This window comes from Eriocheir sinensis, unplaced genomic scaffold, assembly GCF_024679095.1.
Source record: "Eriocheir sinensis breed Jianghai 21 unplaced genomic scaffold, ASM2467909v1 Scaffold910, whole genome shotgun sequence".
NCBI lineage: Eukaryota > Metazoa > Arthropoda > Malacostraca > Decapoda > Varunidae > Eriocheir > Eriocheir sinensis.
Window position 1 is genome coordinate 132,948 of NW_026112287.1, and position 17,148 is coordinate 150,095.

Genomic DNA, 17,148 nt, shown 5'->3' on the forward strand with positions numbered 1-17,148 from the left:
TTACTATACTAAACAGCCTCAGCCCATTTTAACCTTTCCATAACCTTTGGTTTTCAATTATCGTTCCTTCCACAGTAATAAAACAATTGAGCTTTCGACACAGCCACACAACTGTCTCTGGACGCACGGCCAAACGCTGCCCTGGACGCTTGCTCCTTTACGTCCGCGTGTTGGTTGCACTTTTGAGCTTTTTTTATATTGACAGACTGATAAACTGTGCAGCAGCGGCGAAGCTGTGTTGTGGTTCTTAATTAAAACGAGGAAATAATGGCAGCACCGCTAAAAAGGCAATCTATTAAGATTCTCAGATTTCCATCACGAGCCATTTCATTCGTCATATGGACCAACCATGTAACGCAGAAGCCGGTGCTGGGCGCCAGGCGTGGTGTTACAGTGCTACACATGGAAGAATGTTATCTCGTGTTGCGTCACCAAGCACCACAAGTACAAGATAATTTGACTTCATGGAAATGTCTAGTAGTTGCCAGTAAATTATTTAACTGGAGGTGACAAAGTATCCTGAATAAGAGATTCTGTCTATGAGAAAATAAAGCAATGTTATTGAGAGTATTATACTGAATCTGCGGGGGGAGTGATGTTGGCGTTGCAGCTTTTTCAGCGGGTGGCTGGAGGACTTTGTGTTACAGGGGCGAGGGTAGTTGTGGAAAGCGTTACATAATACATAACCAGCTCGCTAGTACTAATTTACTATTTAATATTCTAATCGCCATTACCATCATCATCATTAGCAGCAGCATAGCGGCATAAGTATAAACATTTCGGACCCGTTCTTTCTCTTATGCTCGTCAATATTTCATTACTTTTTGTTTTACCGAGGTGTGACAAGCATATTTAGGATCTACAATTACTGCTGCGTTTGATGGTGTTAAATGGAATTGCCTATCTTGTCTTACATGTGAGATAAGGAGAAAAAAATAACACCAAGAGCATGTATGGGTGACTTGCCTCCACGAGAGCCGAGAGAGGAGGCCAGCCAATCAGGTCGTGAGCCGAGAGAGGAGGCCAGCCAATCAGGTCGTGAGCCGAGAGGGGAGGCCAGCCAATCAGGTCGTGAGCCGAGAGGGGAGGCCAGCCAATCAGGTCGTGAGCCGAGAGAGGAGGCCAGCCAATCAGGTCGTGAGCCGAGAGGGGAGGCCAACCAATCAGGTCGTGAGCCGAGAGGGGAGGCCAGCCAATCAGGTCGTGAGCCGAGAGGGGAGGCCAGCCAATCAGGTCGTGAGCTGAGAGGGGGCCAGCCAATCAGGTCGTGAGCCGAGAGGGAAGCCAGCCAATCAGGTCGTGAGCTGAGAGGGAGGCCAGCCAATAATCAGGTCGTGAGCCGAGAGGGGAGTCCAGCCAATCATGACGTGAGCCGTGATGGGAGGCCAGCCAATCAGGTCGTGAGCCGAGAAGGGAGGCCAGCCAATCAGGTCGTGAGCCGAGAAGGGAGGCCAGCCAATCAGGTCGTGAGCCGAGAGGGGAGGCCAGCCAATCAGGTCGTGAGCCGAGAGGGGAGGCCAGCCAATCAGGTCGTGAGCCGAGAGGGGAGGCCAGCCAATCAGGTCGTGAGCCGGGAGGGGCGGCTCGCCAATCAGGTCGTGAGCCGAGAGGGGAGGCCAGCCAATCAGGTCGTGAGCCGAGAGGGGAGGCCAGCCAATCAGGAGCTGCGTCACAAACACTGCTTAGGCGCCAGAGGAACACTTACTTCGAACAGACTATAGCAAATTCACGCTTCAGAAAATAACAGTGGGAATGATATTTGAGTATAACCTTTCTTTATTGCAAAGGAAGCAGCTCAAGGGTAAAAACAAGAAGCTAAAAACATCAAAATCCGCCAGCCGGAAGGATTTTTGTTTACAGTAAAGGAAACAGCTCATGGAAAACAAACAAACAAGAAAGAAAAGCAAAACAAAACTAAAAATTATAGACCTATGCGAACTACACGGCGATATACATATTTATTTTTATTTATTTCAGTGTCAGACAAGCTAAAAAAATATCCCTCAGTTGCTACACTCGCAGAGAAAATCAACACAACCAAATATTCAATCAACTCCCCAAACTTTTCCGTCCATCTCAAACTCCACACAAAACACAATTCTTACAAAAACGACGCAAAACGAAACACTAAGAAGCCAAAAAGAAGCAGAAAACGAAACTCTTATGAAGCCAAAAAGAAACCGAGAACAAAACACTAAGAAGCCAAACAAGAAACGCACCAAAACTTGGGTATGAAACTTAAAACTGAACTCTCCCGCCGCTCCCTCAGGCGCCGCGCACTTTCTCATCCTCCCGTGACGTGGGTTGTGACATGGCATTTCACACTCCCCGCCGGATACAGGCTTCACACGAGGCATATTTCCTGCACAACCATTTGGACCCGCGTGAAGGAGGCAACCTGGGTGGTGGGACCAGCAAGTGCGTCATACATGTACCTGAAGAGCTCCGCTAGAGGTGAAGTTGAAGTCACAGTAATAAAGAAGAAAGTTAGGCATGTTAGAGAAGCTAATAAAAAGTGTTGTTGCTGTTTGTGGTATATTATTATATTATTACAGCTTTTTTTGTCGATGATTCCATATCTTATCTTCTGGGTTTAAACTGCTAATATTCTTAGGCTCTAGAAGTGAGGATGAAGTCATCGTAAATGAGAAAGCTAGCCTTGTTAAAAAAGACATTGAAAAAAAGCGTTAGATTTCGAAAGTTTTATTGATTGAACTCTTATATTTATTAAATAAAATAAATTAGCCTGATTAGTTTTCAAATCATATAGTGAAAAAAGTTTGTGAAAAAATATTTCATTCGACACTACTGTAACCTTCTGAATGATCTGAATGAAAATAAAACTTTATATCAATATCTTAAAAGGAGGGGACTTAGGCCGTCTCAAGATGGAGGAAAGGCAAAGCTCCTACATAGCTGAGCAATAATTAAGGGAAATAAACGTATCAGTGATATTGCTGGGATAAGGAAAACGTGTTCATTACTAATGAGTGAGAAGAAAATCCTAATGAGACTGTCGTAATAGAGACGTTTATGTGACCAATAACTCAGGAAGCTGAGAATTCAGAGAAGGATTTGCTGTCAAAGAGAAAAAAAAATAACAGTTTGCGCATCCAATAATTAAAAAGAAGATAACGTTTGGTTGAGAATTTATTGTGACAGAGAGAAACAGCCATCCAATAACTGGGGAGATTAACTATTAGAGGGTGATTCTTTGAAAGTGAGAAGCGTTTACTAAAGTTGGGACTCAAAAGAGATAAACGTTTGAGGGGAAAGATCGTTGTAGTACAGGTAAACGTTTCATCGATGAATTGTAATGACAGGCAGGAACTCGCTCAGGACCTTGAGAGCATGGCGCACAAGGCATACCCATGACCTGCTGACGGTTTTGCTGCGTGATCAATTCATCGATGCCCTGGACAGCCCTCAGCTGAAGATACAAGTGAACCAAGCTAAGCCAACATCAATGCAGGAAGCTCTGGCACGTGCCATGGAGTTTGAGTCCTTTGTTAGGTCTAGCTTGTCAAGCTTCAGGGACGACTCGACTTCTGGCTTTAGGGCACGAAAGGGCGCTGTCAGCGACACAGACAGGTTCCAAGGAACGTGCTGGTACTGCGAGAAGGTTGGGCACAAGGAGAACGAATGCTATAAGAGGAAGAAGGAATATGAAGGTGGCGCTAAGAAGAAGCCCAGAGAAGGACCCAAGTGCTGGACCTGTGGAGAAAAGGGGCACTGGAAGAATGAGTGTCGGAAAAATGTGCCCCCAACGAGGGACCACCACTCGGGAAACTAAGAAGGACTGGTTCACGGGGGCAATAACCAGTCTGTCCTGTACATGCCCCGAAGATATCAATGTGCAGGAGAACCACCATGACGAGCTGCCAAGTGGAGGGCAAGGTTGACGGAGTGTTGTGGCCTGTGGTCGTCGACACAGGCTCGGAACGCACATTGGTGCGGCCTGACGTGGTGAGTCATCGTCGGCTTCCTAAGACGTCGCATCGACTGTGCGGAGTCACTGGACACTATGCAGAGCTCAGAGGCCCAGTGGACGTGAAGTTGGAGCTCGGAGGAAAGGAAGAGTCCCTCTCTGTGTACGTGGCTAACATGGACGACCCCTGTATCCTAGGTATGGATTATCTTGTCTCCCACAGGTGCGAGCTGGACTTTCGCGCTAAGCAGCTGACTGTAGGAGGAAGGAGGGTGCCACTGACGACTGTGAACAGGGAAGACCTGCCAGTGACGGTCAAGCGCACCACCATTATCCCTGCGAGGTCGGAGATGCTGTTACCCTGTCAAATTACGGGTGCCCCCCCGGCTAGCCTGTGTGTGGTAGAGAGTGGAAGTCGATGTCCGGTAGAAAACGGGGTGATTGTAGGCAGTACTCTGGTAGACCCTGCTGCAGCGGAAGTGCCTGTCGTCGTGGCCAATGTCTCCTTCAGTCCAAAGAAAATAGAACAAGGGACCATGGTGGGGTTGTGCCAAGAGATCGACCAGGAACCGAGAACCTGTGTCTGCAGGAGAACCCTGACGAAGCCCCAGGAGGAGCTGCCTGACTACCTGCGCGACCTGTTTGACAGGAGCTCCAAGTGTCTAGAGGAGCCCCAAGTGGAACAGCTCAGGGAGCTTCTCGTGAGGAATGCAGATGTGTTTTCCACAGGACACCTGGACTTGGGGTGTACGGACCTGGTAGAGCACCACATCAACACAGGTAGCCACCGCCCAGTGAAGCAAGCTCCTCGAAGGATGCCACCAGCCCGTCGCAAGGAGATGGATGAGGTAATGGATGATCTCCGGCAACAGGGGTTACGTAATAGAGCGGTCCAGCAGCCCGTGGGCGTCTGCTGTAGTGCTCGTCAGGAAAAAGGACGGTTCCCTCAGGTGCTGCGTGGACTACCGAGCCCTCAACGATCTCACCATCAAGGATTCATACCCACTCCCACGGATCGACGACACGCTCGACGCCTTGGTGGGCTCCAAGTGGTTTTCAACACTGGATATGAAGTCTGGGTATCACCAAGTCAAAATGGCGGAACAGGACAAAGAGAAAACAGCCTTCTCCTACGGTCAAGGCCTGTGGCAGTTTAAGGTCATGCCCTTTGGCCTGTGCAACGCGCCGGCCACGTTTGAGCGGCTGATGGAGAGGGTGCTGGAGGGACTTCACTGGAAGACGGCACTCATCTACCTCGACGACGTGATTGTCTTTGGCCAGACCTTCGAGCAGGAGATGGAAAGGCTATCAGAGGTTTTCGCCCGGTTTAGAGCTGCACACCTTAAGCTCAGCCCGAAGAAATGCTGTCTGTTCCAAAAGGAGGTCCAATAATTGGGACACATCGTGAGCGAGGCTGGAGTACGCACTGATCCTGAGAAGGTGGCTGCGATAAGGGACTGGCCGACACCCACCAACGTGAAGGAGCTGCGGAGCTTCCTCGGGTTGTGCTCATACTACCGCAGGTTTGTGAAAGGCTTCGCTACGATTGCTGCACAACTGCACCTCCTGACGAAGAAGGGGCGCAAGTTTGAGTGGACAGCGGAAACTCAGGTTGCCTTTGAGAAGCTCAAGGAGGCCCTCATCAGCTCGCCCGTATTCACCTACCCAGACCCCTCTAAGCCTTTTATACTGGATTGTGATGCCAGTGATGAGGGGATTGGTGGAGTGCTATCTCAGGCATGTGCCGACATGGAACGGGTTGTGGCCTACTTCAGCAAGAAGCTCACCCCAGCCGAGAAAAACTATTGCGTGACCCGGAAAGAACTCCTGGCAGTAGTCAAGAGCCTTGACTTTTTCCATGCTTACCTGTACGGTGCAACTTTCACCATCCGCACGGATCACGCTGCATTGCAGTGGTTGAAGTCACTGAACAACCCTAAGGGCCAGCTTGCTCGCTGGATAGGTAAACTAGAGCAGCATCACTACACTATTGTGCACCAATCTGGGCTAACACACGGTAACGCGGACAGCTTGAGCCGGCGCCCCTGCCAACCTGAGTGTCAACATTGCCTCCAGACGGAAAGCGTCCAGAATATGTGCCGCCGCACTACAGTGGAACAGACAGCGGAGGTGCCATGGGAAGACTTGGGAAAACTGCAGCGGGAGGACCGAGATCTGAGACCAATTATGGAGTGGCTGAGTCAGTCGTCAACGCGACCTGGGTGGGAAGTCATCTCGAGAGAAAGCCCTACCACCAAGAATTACTGGACTCAGTGGGACACTCTTCGAATAGACGACGGGGTGTTGCAGCGACGCTGGGTCTCTCATGATGGTCTTGACCACTACTGGTCCACGGTGCTACCTGTGAAGTCCCGGGAAGGCGTCTTGAAAGAAATGCACGACAGCATCACCAGCGGACACCTTGGGGTAAAGAAGATACTGAGTCGCCTGCGCCAAAGGTTCTATTGTGTTGGCATGAGGAAGGACGTGGAAGAATGGTGTCACGCGTGTGAGGTGCGCTGTGCAAAGAAGGGCCCCAAGAAGCGTCACCGTGCCCCATTGCAACTCTACCAGGTTGGAGCCCCCATGGAACGGGTGGCAGTGGATATAGCAGGAGCCTTGCCTCTGACGACGAACGGAAATAGGTACATCTGCGTTACAATGGATTACTTCACCAAGTGGCCGGAAGCCTACGCCATCCCTGACCAGGAAGCCACTACCATCGCCAAGGTTTTGGTGGAGGAGCTCTTCTGTCGTTTCGGTGTGCCTAACGAGCTCCATTCCGACCAGGGAAGGAATTTTGAGTCAACAGTCCTTGCTGAGTGCTGCAAGCTTCTGGGTATCAAGAAGACCCGGACCACCCCTCTGCACCCACAGTCAGATGGAATGGTGGAGAGGTTTAATTGGACGTTGGGCCAGGAGTTGGCCAAGCAATGCAACAATGATCAGTCTTCACGGGATCAGAAGCTGCCTGCGCTCCTCATGGCCTACAGGTCTGCCGCCCACGAGACTACGGGGTATTCACCGGCAAAGCTGATGTTTGGACGTGAGCTGCGATTGCCGGTGGACCTACTGACAGGAGAAAACCTTCCAAGGGACGCCTCCAGTTTTGCCCGTCAACTAGAGGAACGGCTGGAAGAGGTGCACCATCAAGTCCGAGGTGCCTTGAAGTTCTCCGGGGAGGCCATGAAGCGCGATTACAATATGAGGGCAAGCCACGTTAACTTCAAGGAAGGAGACCAAGTCTGGCTTTACAACCCGCAGAGGAAGAAAGGACAGTCTCCGAAGTTACAGAGCCCCTGGGAAGGCCCTTACACTGTGCTAGAACGCCTCTCCGACGTGACTTACCGATTCCGGAGAACGGAAAAGACCAAGCCGAAAGTTGTCCACGTCAACCGCCTATGGAGGTACCACGGTCCGGGAAACTACACCTGGAACAACTACAGACACCCAGCAGCCGACGAAAACGCAAGGGACGTCCAGGACCGAGAGGAGGTCGACGACGACCTAAGCCTTCTGGACCTTTCAGCCGAGGGAGATAACCTCCCGGCTTCGGCAGATGTTCCAGGGACACCCGAAGAAGCGGACGACGACGAGGCGCACCAGGAGACAGACGTGCAGGAGGCACCGAGCAGAAGACAGAGACAACGCAGGCGTCCACAGCGATACGACGATTATTATGTTTTTGATTAATTCTCTTACGTTTGTATATAGTTAAGTGTGTGATCGGGACGATCACAATTAAGAGGGGGGGATAGTGTTGTGCTGGAAGCTTCCCCCGGCGACCATAGGCCTCTAGAAGGCTCCCGGAGACACGAGCAAGGGGGCGGGGAGCAAGGCGAGCCAGGGGCCGTATACACAAATATTCTAAGAATAATACTAAGCCTTGCACTTAACAACTTTTAGCTAAGCATAGGCCCTTAAGTATTACTTAGAATTCCCCTTAGCGGACTCTAAGCTAAGTATTTTTTGAGCAAAATACCGGTATGAAGTGCATCGCATAGCAAAACGACAACTTGCAAAAGCATTGTATATAGCTACCACAGGACATATTATGCAAAGATGAAATAGCTATAATGAATTCAACACGTTATCTATCCGTACACAAAAGCTTGTTTGGAAACAATAGACACATCAATGGAGTAAATGATCGACATAAACGAGCCTTCTTCTTCTTCCTCTTGTGGTCTTTATTGCCTATGATCGTTATAAAGGTGCATCTTTTCATGTTTCCGGTGTACCTCCACTATTCTTTTATGTGTTTTGGTAAAATATGTATATTACTGCCCTGACGTCGTCTCCTCAGCCGCCGGTGACAACAAAGGCGTAGCGCGAAGCGTATCACACGGAATTACCAAATAATAAAAGTAAACAAGTCAAAAACAAACTAAATCTAACCAGACCTGACCAAACCTAACTATACCTAGCCTATGACCAACCTAACCTGACCCATCTACTGCCAAAATGCAATGTGCTAAGATGCGTTAATTTACACTCCTCAGTAGTTTGAAGTTTCTTCAATATTCAAGCTGTTTGTCACTGTACTGTATTCAGAGACCAACATACAGCACATAATGCATTAGCCTCACGTGAGATGGCTACCATAATTTCAGACTCGTGTGTTCAGTGACTTTCTTGTTTATTTATTTTTATATATATCAACTTTCAGTCAGGTTACTCTGGTATATCTTTGCCTCAGTGGGTCAAGGCACACAATCATTAGTACTATTATAAAATGTTCTAATGTTTCCCGAGCTTCTACACCTATCTGATGTACTATAGATAGGTATAGGTACTTCTCCATTCACAGAGGCCACTTTTCTCAACTATCTTTGACAGGTCTCCCATTCACATTGTTTCACTCTGCTCCAGTGTCATCATATGCTTTCCCTCTCTGTATATTTCCTTTTTCCAAAGGGGATTGTCTTGAATTTCCAGTGTTATATTAATTTGGCCCACCGGTGTTCACTCATTTCCTCTCTTTGAAACTCAGCTTCCCCTTTGTTAACCTTTCTCAGAAGCTTCACCCCATTTCCCCTGAGAGCACGAGAACACTATCATGCCAACTGGTCTTGAATGACTTCTAATCTCCCGACATCTTAAGTCTTAGTCCTGCTGACCCATACAAGATAGCTGTGGGGTTACTACCTTCCCCATCCAAAAGCAACTTCCATATTCATACTGGCTAATTTCCCTTCTCTACCACTGATGTTAACACCCGTCATTTTCCTTACCTTGGCTTCATTCAGTTTTCTTTGTGCTTTCTCCTATGGCCTCCTCGCTTATCTCAAATACTAAATAACCATGTGTTTCTATTACCTCTAAGATATTGTTTCCCAGCACCTGCTGTCCTACTGCTGGTGTGAATTTCCATTATTATGTTTAAAGATAAGTTTCCATTCCATACCAAAGTCATTTAGGATCAGGCAAAATCCTTCCACTAATACTACATCATCTGCATAACCCAGGCAAAGCAATACAACTTCTGATGTGTGGGGCTTTATTACTTTTGCCTATATCCACATATACACATGGAGGAGGGGGAATGATTATGAGCAGAAAGGATTGATTGATTATGTGGCAGTAGATGGAAGACTGAGAAAGGATATCTGTGACGCGAAGGTAGTAAGCGGGATGTTCGATGGCTCTGACCATCTTGCAAAAGTGGGTGTTTGAAAAGAAAGGTGAAGTAAAAAAGGAAATACTGAAGATAGAAAAGTTACAGGAAAAAAGAAATAAAAGATGAGTATGAAATGGCAGAGGCCTTAAGTGAAAAATGGGAAAGTGTGAAAGATAGTACAGATACTGAAAAAGTTTTTGGAACATTTAAAGAAGTAGTGTTAACTACAACAAAAAAGTGTTAGGGATGAAAGTGGTGAGAGATGGAAAAGAAAAGGAAATTCATGGTGGACAGAAGAGATAAGGAGGATAGTAAAGAGAAAAGGAACTTTTAAGAAAACTTAAGAAAGAAATGTGGCTGAGCAAGTAAAAAGGGAAAGGAAAAAGAAATATAGAGAATGCAAAATGAAATTAAAACAAGCAATAAAAGAAAGTAAGAAGAGAGTTGGTGAAGACTTTGGAAAAGACTAAGTGAAAAATATAAAGGGAACAGGAAATCATATTGGAAAGAAGTAAAAAATTAAAGAAAAGCATCACCCCAATAATATCTCCCCAAATTAATGAAGTTATGGGTGAGAATGGAAAGATGTTCAAAGACGGGGAAGCTGTGAAAGAGACATGGAGAGAATATTTCAAAAACTTAATGAATTTTGATGATGGACATCCAGCAGCTGTTACAGCAACAGTTTTGAGCGGAGGTAGAGGAGGAGTATATAAAGAAAGAAGTATAACATATGAAGAAGTAAATCAGGCATTAAAAAGATTAAAAAATGGAAAAGCAGCAGGAACTGATGGAATCAATCAAATATTTTCCTTCAGGATGGTAGGAGAAAAAATAATAGCAAAAGGAAAGAAACTATACGCTGCCTTCATGGACTCTGAAAAAGCTTACGACAGATTCGATTGGATTGCATTGTGGGATGTTTTAAAGATTTATGGTGTGGGAGGAAAACTGCTTAGTGCAATAGTCTTTCTATGAGGGTGCATCTGCATGTGTCAAAATTGGTGGAGAAACAAGTGAACATTTTGAGATAAAGGTGGGATTAAGGCAGGGGCGTGTCATGTCACCATGGTTGTTCAATATTAATATGGATGGTGTCATGAGAGAAATAAAGGGCAAAGTTGGAGTAAAAATGTACGCTGAGGGAAGGCAGTGGGTGCTGAATTCAATCCTGTTTACTGATGACACAGTGCTCATTGCAGAAAATGAAAGTGACTTACAAAACTTGGTCAGTGATTTTCATAGCGTCTGTAAAAGGAGAAAGCTGAAAGTAAATGTCAACAAAAGTAAAGTGATGGTTTGTGAGGGGAGTAGAAGTGAAGTTGTAGATTTTGTATGCCCATATAGAGTGGGAACTGAATGTGAAAAAGAATGCAAAATAATTCTGAATGGTGAAGAAATGGAGGAGGTCAATGAGTTTAAGTACCCTGGATCAGTTATCAGTTGAAAATACAATAATAGTACCAACCTCACATATGCAAGTGAAACATGGGCCTTGAATGAAAGTCAGAGGTCTAGAGTGCAGGCAGTGGAAATGAGTTATTTGAGGAGTGCTTGTGTGAGTAGAATGGATGGAATAAGTAATGAAAGTGTGTATGAGTTTTGGAATGTGTCACGGGGGTGAAGGGAATGAGTGATTTTAAAGTGGTTTGGCCACATGGAGCGAATGGAGGAGAGTAAGATGACCAGAAGGGTGTATGTGAGATTGAGGGAGGGAATGTTAGAGGACGACCTCCAGTGAAATGGAGAGATAGGGTGCAGGAGTACGTTAGGGAGAAGGATGAGAGATCCTTGAGAAACTTTGAGCAGGCAAGGAGGGAATGTCCGGATAGAGAAAGATGGAAACTCCTGCCGTGGCCATCCCCTGGTGGGAGCTCCTAAGGGCAGGCGTCGATGAGATGATGATAATAAATGAATTGAGAGGAATCACAGCAGAAATGTTGAAGTGTGGAGATGAAGTTACTATATGAATGGTCAATATATGTGAAGTTGAAATTGACGGGGGGGGGAGGTCCCAGCAGACTGGACCAAAGCCATCCTGGTCCCAGTTTACAAGGGGAAGGGCAGGAGAGGGAGGTGGGAGTTGTAGGGTATAAGTCTGCTGAGTGTAGGCTACCTGGAAAGGTATATGGAAAAGTCCTAATTGAGACTGCGCAAAGACTTACAGAAGAGAAAATCAGTGAAGAACAAGGAGACTTCAGGAAGGGAAGAGGATGTGTGGATCAGATATTTTCCTTCAGGATGGTGTTTTATTAGAAAAAATATTAGCAAAAGGAAAAAATACTATGCTGCCTTCATGGATCTAGTTATTCTAAAGAAAGTTCATGACAGAGTCGATTGGCTGGCATTGTGGGACGTCTTAAAGATATATGGTGTGGGAGGAAAACTGCTTTATGCAATAAAGTCTTTCTATGAGGATGCATCTGCATGTGTCAAAATTACTGGAGAAACAAGTGAACATTTTAAGATGAAAGTGGGCTAAAGAAGGGGTGTGTCATGTCATCATGGTTGTTCAATATTTATATGGATGGTGTTATGAGAAATGAAGGGCAAAGTTGGGGAAATTGAAGTAAAAATGTATGCTGAGGGAGGGAGGGAAGTGGGTGATGAATTCAATCTTATTTGCTGATGACACGGTGCTCAATGCAGAAAATGAAAGTGACTTACAAAATTTGGTCAGTGTTTTTGATAGTGTATGTAAAAGGAGAAAGTTGAAAGTAAATGTCAACAAAAGTAAAGTGATGGTTTGTGAGCGGAGTAGAAGGGAGGTTGTAGAGTTTGTATGCCCATATAGAGTGGGCATTGAATGTGAAAAAGAATGCCAAATAATTTTGAATGGTGAAGAAATGGAGGAGGTTAACGAGTTTAAGTACCAAAAAAACAACAACAAAAAACAATATACAAGATTTAAGGCAGGCCACTGGGCAGTCACGTTGAGTCGCTGACCTGCTTCCTCTGTCTATAGTTGCAACAATAACAACCCAAACAGCAGAACCAGCGACAACAATCGCTGCTACCGCTGCAGCAACTGTGGTGGTACCTTGGATCAGTTATGTGTAAGCATGGTGGTACAGAAGAAGAGAAAAGAGAAAGGGCATTGCAAGGATTGACTGATTGGAGGAGAAGCTGCGGATCCATCTCTGGCATGCCATCTCATTGTTGGGGGCTGAATTTCTCCATGGCATGGACTGGACCTCTGCCGGACAGCTGGAGAAAGCTGCCATGGCACAAACCCGACTGATGGAGACAACTGATTTCTTCTTCCACATCATGTTTGGCCCTGAAATATGAGTACAAGTTCAAATAAACAACATAATACATATATATATATATATATATATATATATATATATATATATATATATATATATATATATATATATATATATATATATATATATATATATATATATATATATTAATTGGGATGTTTTTCTTGATTAGTGTACTATACTAAAAGAGGTTAACCTGGTAGCTGCAGGGATCATGTTTCTTAAAGGTCCCTCCGAGCGAGAAAAATGAGAAAAAATCATCACTCACGCAAACCATTTCATAATATATATCAACACATTTGTGATCAGTTTATGCATCATCTATTTTTGGGGGTTTATATCATGACAAAAATGTGGCCCATCGCTGGTACACGGTAGAGCCACAAATTTGGCCTGTTGCTGCTACCAGGTTAAGTTGGACTATGAATGGACAGATGTTGTTTTAAGAGCATCTGAAATAAACTTATGGGACTGATATATGATAATTAAATCTGTGATATTTATTAAGATGTGTCCAGTGATTTAATTGGCAAAGAATTGCAAAACACAAGCTAAGAAAATAAAAGTACTGAACTGATTGACGTATCGACACGGGAAATGGCCGTCGGAGAAATAAGAATGGATTAGTAATTAATATACCCGAAGCAAGAACTAAAAGACATTGCATCGACATAAGTATATGATAGAATAACAGGCATTATCTACATGAGTTATTTACTGCACAGTGCACACTATATGGGCTGGCAACATTGTCTTATTTTCTAGCAATTGAAGTTGCTTATATTGTGCATTATATTCTTGCATGGGAATGACTGCTTGATGCTGGATGACAAAAACTAAATGATTAAACAATAATGTTATGTGGCGAATACCAGCTTGAGGTCACTCTAGGTCTAGGAGGACTTGCTCGTTGTTGTCAATGTCATCACGATCACTGCAAATAGATACATTACAATTAGAAATGCTTTGGTACCTGCCCTATATCTATACTTGTCCAGAAGTCAAAACTGTTGACTCATGGACCAATTTGCAATTTTTTTGTTCAAAAAGATTTTAGCATTGTTGATTGACTTTAATAGCTATTTGGGAGTAAGACTAAGAATAATCATAAAATTCACTTTTAGATCTTCATAAGAAAGGAAGCTGCAAATAACAAAAGCCATAATATACTGTGAACTAATTAATTTTAAATGTGAAAAAAAAAATGACCAAAACAAATCAAACAATACTACAATGCTCGCTAGCAGGGGTCTTAGTATCATTTTGCAACACCCAGGGATTCCTGGGAGGTATTTTACAGGAAGGATAGCTACCGTTCGTTAAGTAGGATCAATGAGGTTAGGTGACGTTTATAATTTTTTGTTAAGTTAAAATAAGGCAACATTCTGAATGATAGTTAGTTTGGTAAAAAATTTACGTCCAAAATCAAAATGTTTGTTTAAAAAATAGTCAGTAACACAAATCGGAAATTTATCTGAGTTAGGAGAGGTGAACTTATATTAAGTTAGGTATGTCAGAGCAAGGTTTCTAAACAAGTTGATTTAGGATTAAAGGAAAAAAGTCATAAGTGATGCAAGCTTGAGTACTAGAGCAAGTTCGGTTTAAGAGCTACCGGTACGTCAAATTGATTTGGTTTGGTTACTAAAAATAAGCAAAGGAAGGTAATTTTGTTAGGACACTTCTGACATTTAAGTTAGGTTAAAAATATCAACTTTTCTAAATAATTGCTGAATTGGTTAAAACTGGCTATCTTAAATAACAGATTAAGTTGAAATAACTATATGTCAATGATAAATTTACCCAGGTTAGGTTTGGTTTATCGTTGCTGGGAGGTTAGTCAATTAAAAATTAAATAACAGACACTAGTGACCCAAATAGGTATTGTTTAGGGTTTGGTAAGTTTGGTGGGAAACGTTTGTTGAAGTCAGTCACAAGATTAACAGGTGTGTTAGGTTTAAAGAGTTGAATATTGTAAAGGATAAGTCTGGCGAGGTAAAATATTGGCTCACCTGTGTTCGTTCCTTGGGCAGGAGTCTGTGGCTGCCGGTGTTGATCACAGGTAAGATACACGTGCACCAGTGATGACTGAACCTTCACAGACTACCTAAGGTGAGTGATAACAGACACTGGATGCCCTCCAGGCGATGGCTGGGGTCTGTATAACGCCAGCCACACACTGCACACTGCGGGCTTCCAGCAAGGTTACTCCCAGGGCTCCTTGTGTAACAGCCTGTGGATGGTGGCAGGCGGTCACCAGCCATCGCTTGGAGGGTCTCCAGTGTCTGTTATCACTCAATCTCTGTCAGTCTGTGAAGGTTGCACCTGCATTTTACCTGTCAGCGAACACCACTTCAGTCGTGATGGCCATGTAGGTGTTTCCAAGGTCCGCCTCGCCGAACCACTCATCTCAGCACGGTCAGCACAGTCCACAGATATTTCAGGATGAGTTTCAAATCATTACACGCCTCCAATTCGTCTAGACGAGGCAGATATATTAGGAGGTGATGCCTTTCATCCCGCTGTAATCCACCATGTTGCAATACTTATGCATTTTTAACGGTGCTAAGGGAGCCCCTTCCCCGCCTTAAATTTTCCGCCCGCTAAGTGCTCCAGCTTCAGCGCTAAGCGGCCCAGCGCCATTTTAAGTAGAAAACTTAACGATTCTTTGCCGTTAAGTGCACTTAGCGATGCTAAGAACTTTTGTGTATACCGCCCCAGGCGCCAGGCGGGAAGTGTTGCCAACTCCCATATATTATTGCTACATGTTCTTGTATGATCTAAAATATACTGTAACATTCTAGACTGTACTGTTCTGGATATATATAGGAGAAGAGGGCGAGAGAGTCCCAGTCATAGTAAGCTAGTGGTCAGTGAAGAGTCCGAGTGAAGTGTACTACTGAGGAAGAATATTAAACTACAGAAGTTGTGCAAAGTGTTTACATATCCAACTCCCACGGAGTCTCCTGACGGCGACACGGAACCCAAGTAACACGTCCGGCATAACAATATGTTAGAAGGAGCTGATTATCAACTGAGTGAGCCTTACGTACGGAAGCCAAACTGATTAGAATCTAATAAGTTATTATTCACGAGAAAAGATGCCTTGGGTACCTGGCTATACAGTAACCAGCAGATAACATTATTTCGTCTGATGTGGAAATATATTTACAATTTGTATCGTTTGTGGTCCAATGTAGCGTGTTTGAGGCTCGTGCGTGTAGCGGAAAGTTCCAGTTGGCAACACTGCCAGGTGAATGAGAGAATTTGCAGAGAGGAAGTCGAGGTATGTTTGAAGAAGCAGAAGAATTGCAAGGCAGCAGGGCTGGATGAGATCCCGTATGAATTGTATAAGAATGGAGGTGAGGTGGTGATAGACAGGATGACTGAGCTATTCAACTGTGTATGGGAGAATGAGAGAGTGCCTCGGGAATGGAACGAATGCAGAGTGACTCTGATACACAAGGGAGGACATAAGAGTAAGAAAGAGCTGAAGAATTATAGGCCGATAGCCCTGGCGAATACGGTGGGAAAGATTTTCTGTGCTGTGTTGAATGAAAGGCTGTGTAAGTGGATTGAAAGAGAGAGAGTGCTGGGTGAGGAGCAGAATGGTTTTCGCACAGACAGGAGAGCAGAGGACAATATGTATGTGGTAAATGAGATGATAGAGAGGAAAAGGAAGAATGGAAGTCCGTTGTATCTTGGGTTTCTTGATATTGAGAAAGCGTATGATAGAGTGAACAGGTAGGTGATGTGCAAGGTACTGGAGAAAGTAGGTTTGAGTGATAAGATAGTGCGAATCATTAGGAGCATGTATGTGGATACAAGAGCCAGGTATAGGTTAGGAGCATTAGAGACAGAGTGAGTGAGGAGTGAAAGAGGTGTTAGGCAGGGCTGCATCCTGTCTCCAACTCTCTTCAGTCTGTACACTGAGGAGTTGGCAGCCAGGATGAGGAGAAAGAATGCAGGAGTAAAAGTGGGAGAAGACAGGGTAAGTGTGCTTCTATATGCAGATGATGTGGTAGTCATGAGTGAGTCAGCGGAGGAACTGCAGGAACTATTAGATGTGGTGAATGAGTATGGGAGAGATTTTGGAGTGAAATATAGTAGTGAGAAAAGTCAGATAATGGTTGTGAATGGGGCAGAAGATGAGAGAAATAGGACCTGGAGGCTAGGAGACACAGAGCTAGGGCAAACAGATGCATACAAGTACCTGGGTGTATGGATGAGTCCGAGAGATGTGAAAGGACAAAGAATGAGAAGATTAGCCTAGTTAATCAATGGGTGGGCTGTCTGGGAAGTGCAGCAAGAATGAGAGCATGTAAGTATGA

The 17,148-nt window shown here is 44.8% G+C and overlaps 1 long non-coding RNA gene across 1 annotated transcript; it reads right to left on the reverse strand.

Annotated features, from left to right (window-relative positions):
• Positions 1-11,642: 11,642 nt before the first annotated feature.
• Positions 11,643-14,970, reverse strand: LOC126994898 (uncharacterized). The gene is made up of 3 exons (XR_007749678.1): positions 14,830-14,970; positions 13,693-13,754; positions 11,643-12,828 (listed from the first exon to the last, which is right to left on the reverse strand). It is a non-coding gene; the product is annotated as an uncharacterized LOC126994898 (long non-coding RNA).
• Positions 14,971-17,148: the final 2,178 nt, after the last annotated feature.